The following is a 6,000-nucleotide window of genomic DNA, read 5'->3' as shown; positions in this document are numbered from 1 at the left end:
TCAGCTACAAAATACTCTAACATTAGTCTCTCATTTTCAACTGCCTATTAGATTGCTTTTCTTGTATCACATGCCTTGTTCTCCTTTTCAAATGTTTATAGACAAGTATATGTTTTTTCCCCCAAAATCAACTTCTCCCACTGATTTTTCCTTTCTTTTTTCATGGACATGAATAGTCTTCCAGTCACTCAGGCACAGAACCTGGTAGTCATATTTGATGCCACTCCAACCTGATATCATCTCTCACATGCAAATTCCAAGTTCTGTTCATTCCTTTATTGTAGTATCAACTGATTCTCGCTCTTCCACCAAATCAGTTCAGGATTCTTATTATATGATCCCTTGGCTAAGTGAAGATACTTGAACTATGCATCTTTTTTCACCCTTACATGAAAGGTCAAAGAGGTGAACTTGGCAATTTTCTACTTATAATTCAAGATTCAAGTTGAAGTTATCATTCTCTATAAATGCTCCATTGTTCATGGTTCTATTATCTTTTTACAGTGCTTACCAATTAATCGTTTTGCTTACAAATCTGTCATACCCATTTAGATGGTAAGCTCATTAATGATAGTGAGTCTGCTTTATTAATTTTTGCTCTCTTCCTCTCCTAATTGAGCAACTTTGGAAAAGTAACTCCCTGGTATTAAGTGCTTTTGAGTAATAGAGTATTTAACTCCCCATGGTGGGATCTACGAGGTCTAGAGAGAAGTATGTTTTTGTGTGTGGAAATGCAGATGTTATTGTGCAAGAATCTAGATAATGGTTTAAAGTAGAAGCGAAATGTGGACACCTCTAAGAGGGTAGAGTCTATTTAAAAAACCCTGTAAAATCTAAAAGAGTATAGGAGACCATGACTTGTGAATGGACATTTTATAAATCACTGGAGAAGAAAGGAATGGGGGTAGGCAGATGAATCCACACATTTAGAAAGAAATAGAAGGCAAAGAGCTTAAAACAAAGAAAGGCAAAAGTGTTCTAGTGGGGCTGAAAGAGAGTTCAAAAGTAGCCTAAGCCAGAGATTGATGAGAATCTGAAGACCGTGACAATAAGTTCTGGGTAAAACTAATGATGGGTGTTTTTTAATTCAGTCATCAGGAGAGACTGAAAGATTAAATCAGTATTCAGATGTATTTTTATGATGCTATTAAATTGAATGACTCCCCAAGACTTCCTTTACTTTTCTAGTAAATGTTAGCATGCACCGGATGGTCTGCATGTATTGGAGGACTGCCAACAGGAGGGGGGTGATGAAGGCAGGGCCAAAGCAGAAGAGGAAGTGGGGGAGGTTGCAACTCAAGGCTCAGCTTTCTAAGGCAGATACTTCTTCCACTTTTGCTGAGCAGTGGCAAGATGTAGGAAACTTGGTTATCATGAGGGTACAGCTCATGGGGCCCTACTTTTATTTGGTCAACTCCCCAGTGCCTCCTTTTCCTATTCTTTATGTATCCTATTATTGTCAAATGAAAAAGTTGTGCTGTTCAGCCCAAAAGGCTAAGCTCAGGAAGGTGAGGGACGATACCCCTTGCCCCTAGATTTATTGAGGTATAATTGATGAATAAAATTGTAAGATATTTAAAGTGTACAATATAATGATTTGACAGATATCTACATTATGAAGGGGTTATATCCAAGTTGATTAACTGGGACAATATTTTATTAATTTTTTGATACGCAGGTATTTGTTGGATGGATACATGCATGGAGACTCACCAAAGAAGAGTATTTTGCAAACAAAGCACTATAAAAATGCAAATTGTTTTGTTTCTCTTTCCTGCTCATACTGGGCTGAGCTCAGGTTTCACTTCCTGACACCAACTTTGATCACCCCATTCTACATTTCTATCTCTATTTTTGAACTTGTATTGTGTTTATAGTTTGTACCAATAATATGGCAGTCAGCATTCTAATACCTTGTATTATATCTTCCCACGTGTAGGAATCTTGTCTCCCTAAGTAGACTGTGAACTACCCCAGGACAAAAAGAAACAGTCCAGCTTTTTTTTTCTTTAGCTCTGTGGATCCAAAGCCTAGCCTATTATAATGTTTCACACATAGAAAAATGTGCAATAAATGTTAATTGAGTGATTGGTTATTGAATGACTGCAGCAGAGCTATACATCTTCTATGGGGTTTGAATCTATAAACAACCAGGCTTGTACTAATGATCCCGATGGCTTTCCTCCATGTAATAAAAGATTGAGGGAGCCCTTATCGGTTTGGTTCAGTGGATAGAGCATCGGCCTGCTGACTAAAGGGTCCTGGGTTCGGTTCTGGTCAAGGGTATGTACCTTGGTTGCGGGCACATCCCCGGTGGGGGGTGTGCAGGAGGCAGCTGATCGATGTTTCTAACTCTCTACCCCTCTTCCTTCCTCTCTGTAAAAAATCAATAAAATATATTTAAAAAATTGAGGGAAAAGGAGTAGAAAGACCCTCACTGTAGCCTTATTATCATAATAAGTAGTTTTTTTTCACTTGGCTTTTTCAAGGATATGCTTAGCAGCATCCTCATTGGTACTAAAAACTACAGGGGAGTTGATAGTGCACTGCTGACAGTTCCAAGATGCTTCCTCTCTAGTAGCTTATTCCTCCTTAAGGGGAGAACATCACACTCATCAAATTGGGCTACTCTGTTGTCAGTTGGATTCAAAACACAGGACAATGCCAAGTCCAAAAAAGACTTGGACTATGGCATTCAGAGCTAATAACACAGTGTGCCCAATATATAGTACTGTGACAGAAATGTTTATTGTTGATCATCAGAATAAAGTGATGTATAAGAAGAAACTTGAAGGGCAATGCAAATCACAAAACAGCAATAGGTATCTTGAGGAGTGTATGAGTGTGGGTGGGAATGCACAGTGGAAGAAGAGGTCTATCCTTAGTCCGAGTGATATAAATATGTTATAGATATATAGCTTATATATGTCTGCAATTGTGGTAGAGCACTAACTAGAGGGCCTACCCTCTTCCATGGATACCTGAATAAGTCTCTAGTTAAATACTAGAAACCTGGAATCCTTGTAAGTTCTGAGGCCATTGCTCATAGCTGACTCTGAGGCCTGTCCCTAACTTCTTGGTATTTAGATGCCTGGATCTTGGAAGCAAAATAATTATTCTCTAAGAGATTGCTTTTATTGAAGGCTTTTGTCTTAAACAAGAATTAAAATTTAGGTTAAACATAAAGGGCAACAAATTTTGAATAAAAATAAGCTTTTGATATCTTCTGAGGCCTGAACTTCATAGGAATTTCGGAATAAGTACCTAAGATGTGTCAAAGATGTTTGAATGCTGTTACTGTTAACTTTATTCCATGAATCATGTTGAATCCATGACAATAGAAAGACAACACTATGTAAAAACAGAAGCTGTTAATATGAAATAGATGAAAAATCTTAAGTTCTATATGTTAGACATCTCAAAATGTGATTCCAAACTGGATTTTTTCCTTTTTAGGGAAAAGTGGTTGATGGAAAATTAAAGAAAGCCTGAATATGCCAAGTTTAGATCTCAGCTCCTTTTTCTTTTTCCATCAGCCACATTTCAGTAGGCGCTCAAAAGTCTGGGATATATTGATTCAATAAAAACTCTAAATAAATAAGATAATTACATTTTATTCATCAAAAGGAAATCTAACTCTGTTTAAGTGTTCAAGGGTCTATGTTTATTTTTCTGTTTTGCCTCTTTCCCCCTATTTTCTAGCAGGGTCCTTCCTTAATTTTTTCCAAATATTTATTGATTTTTCTTTCTTTTATCTCATATGAACTTCCCTCTAAATGTGAGCGCAAAACTGGGAGACACAAAGAATGGAGAGGTCATGATAGGCTGAGATGAAATGAGGAAGCAGGGTGAAGAGTTTTGTGGTGCATGACTTAAGTTTAAATAGCGGTCTTCTCTATCTACCTATAAAGAGTTCTCAGTTGAAGGCAAAAGTAATTGTCAGTTGATGGTGTTTTAGTACCAGTATTGTAACATAAATTAATGGACTTAAGATGTCTGGATTTATAATCTGGTTAAATTACTTCCTTTGTTGTCTTTTCCGTAAGGATAATGATGTACCACTATCTGCTATGACTCTATCAACAATCAACAATCAATCCAAATCAACAAGTTAGTATTCTGATTCATGAATCACTTTTGTAGGGTTGATTAGCATGAATCTGTCTCCTAGAAGTTTGCTCATCCTTATTGAACTGGAAAATGTTTCTCACTGGCTTTCAAATTATACCCTGTAGACATCTATGTAGCCTGAAACCCAAATAACATTGGTTTGAAGGATAAAAATGACTTTAGGTCTTTGTATTTTATGGAGTGACACATGCACTTTACCTACCTATATATTCTGGGAACATGATTTGTATTATAACCAAATTGGTGGTTGGACAAGTGGCTTTAGGACAGAGCAGTGAAATATTGTGTTACATTCAGAACTTTATGTAAAAATTGTTTTGAACCTTAGGATTTAATCCTGAGAACAATGGACATAATGGAAGTAATAGCTAATGAATAAATATGGGTAGTGTTTTCACAGAAATACTTCTTAAATACTACTCTTAAATATTTTATTCCCCTCTCTCTAAAATCAGTAAAACATTAAAAGTAAATAAATAATAAGTAAATAAAATTCAGGTATTGTAAAGTTAGTGGTTACCGGAGGGCTGGATCCTACTGACATGTCCAAGGAGTTGGATGGGATTGCTGATACTTAGAGTGAGGCTTCTGGTCTAGAGCTATAGTGTTGTAAGCAGAAAGTAACTGGCCCTACTCCCTCCATATGCTATCAAATTTGTTGTGTATTTTATTAACTTGGAATGAACTTTAAATAAAACCCTTTTGTAAGGCGGTTTATATTTTCAAGTTGCTTTCATATTTATATTTATTATTTTAATGATCTAAAAATATTCCCATAAGCTCATTACTACATTTGGTACATGAGGAAACCAAGAAAAACTGATGCTTAGTAATTTGCTAAAGAACACATAGCTGATTATAAGACAAAAGTAGAATGAACTCCCAGCTATCCAGGCTGTTTCCTTTCCACTGAAACCTGAGCAGCAAGGTAGTTTAGAGCAGCCACTGTTAAATTGCAGAATTTATGACAGAGTTCAAACTGGAAGATTGCTTGAAGCAAAAATTCTCCATGTTTGCTTATATTAGAGTAACTTAATATTTATTGAGTGTTCATGGTGTTTATAAAGCATGATGCTAGTTATTGTTGGGAAGGGGAGATTTAAAAGAATAAATAACTCGATACCTTCTCTCAAGATGCTTGTTACCTTTTGAGAAGAAGAATTGTATTTCTGTAACAGAATAGTGAGGAACTAGGAAAATTCCTAAGTAAGTGGATGGAATAGGAAATGGAAACAAGGAAATTAAACAAGCTAAACAATTTGGACAGTTGCAGCAGCTTGTAAATAACAAATCATTATCTTCCCCGAAACCAAGGACACTGAAGGCAAATGGTTAAAGCCTCCCCAATTAAAGAATGCAGGAAAGGAGGGGGTAAGGGGGAAGGGAAAAAGGGCAGTTTTATTTTACTTCCTAAACAGAGAAGCCAGCAGTCTCGGGGCTTGGCAAGATAAAGTTGCCAGGTGCTTCTCATGAATTCTGGGAAGGCCACAGCAAAGTAAAATTGCACCTTGAGAATTAATCTGTACCAAAATATCCTGCAAAGGAATTTTAAAACCTATAGACAAAAAGGAATAAAATATTAAACCTCTATTAGGTGGGGACTTCCCAAATTAGTTGGGAAGTCAATCTGCACCTTATAGGGCAGGTATATTTTGATAAATTTGCTTTTTTGATAAATTTGCTTTGTTATAAAGAAATCATTTGCTATCACTTGTTTGAAGTCTTTACTGAAAGACTGACAAGAACCGAGGAGAGGACAGCCCTCCCCCTCCAACTCACAGGGGCTGTCGGATAACACCTTTTCTGGTGTTTTGGGGTGCCTATAACATTTCTGTGGTTTCTATTTCCTAAGACCTTCTTCTTCCTCTG

The sequence above is a fragment of the Eptesicus fuscus genome, chromosome 1 (genome assembly GCF_027574615.1).
Source record: "Eptesicus fuscus isolate TK198812 chromosome 1, DD_ASM_mEF_20220401, whole genome shotgun sequence".
Lineage (NCBI taxonomy): Eukaryota > Metazoa > Chordata > Mammalia > Chiroptera > Vespertilionidae > Eptesicus > Eptesicus fuscus.
Note: the sequence above shows the minus strand (reverse complement) of the source record.